Here is a 1,001-nt window from a genome sequence, read left to right as displayed (position 1 = left end):
CCCCCTCCCTATCCCCGTCACCTCCCCCAGCCCCCTCCACCCCCTCCCTATCTCCATCACCTCCTCCTCCATCCCCCTACACTCCCTCCCTATCTCCGTCACCCCCTCCTCCAGCCCCCTGGCCCCGTGAAGTGGGTGAGAGTGTGAGAGAGTGTGTGCGGGTCGTGGATCGAGTGAGGGGAGGCCGGGACTCACCGCCAGGCACCAGTGTACACCGAGGTGGACCGGCACGAGGACGATGTCCATCGCAAACACGTCCACCTTCTTGGTCCAGCGCCTCACAGCCTGGTAGCCGTCGGTTCTGAGCTTGGGGAAGAAGAAGGTGTTGAAGGCGTGGACAGTGGGTAGGCTCTCCCTCGCACTGCGGCTCACCAGCAGGTTCATGTAGAAATTAATCACCTGGAGGAGAGAAAGAGAGAGAGAGAGAGAAAGAGCGAGAGGGAGAGAGAGAGAGGGACAGCGACAGAGAAAAACAGACAGATAGAGAGAGAGAAAGAGCGAGATAGAGACAGAGAGAGAGACAGAGAGAGAGACAGAGAAAGAGAGAGACAGAGAGATACAGAGATAGAGAGAGAAAAACAGACAGAGAGAGAAAAACAGACAGAGAGAGAGTGATAGAGAGATAGAAACAGAGACAGAAAAACAGAGGGAAAGACAGAAACAGAGACAGAAAGAGAGTGAGAGAGAAAGCGAGTGAGAAAGAGCGAGAGAGAGAGACAGAGAGAGAGAAACAGAGAGAGAAGGAGAGAGAGAGAAAGAGCAGAGAGACAGGGAGGGAGGGAGAGTGGGAGGGAGGGAGAGTGGGAGTGAGGGTGAGGGAGAGGCGGACGGAGGGGGAAAAGAGAGAGGGACATTGAGAAGCAGCATGAGGGGGAACACCACCGCCCCCCCCCAACTCGCCTGGACGGGGTGCGACTCCGACAACACTCGAGGAGCACGACACCGTCTGGGGACAGAGCGGCCCCTCACCCCCTCCCCGTTCGATCGTCACCATCTCCCCC

The sequence above is a fragment of the Rhincodon typus genome, unplaced genomic scaffold, assembly GCF_021869965.1.
Source record: "Rhincodon typus isolate 14 unplaced genomic scaffold, sRhiTyp1.1 hic_rhity00001394, whole genome shotgun sequence".
NCBI lineage: Eukaryota > Metazoa > Chordata > Chondrichthyes > Orectolobiformes > Rhincodontidae > Rhincodon > Rhincodon typus.
Note: the sequence above shows the minus strand (reverse complement) of the source record.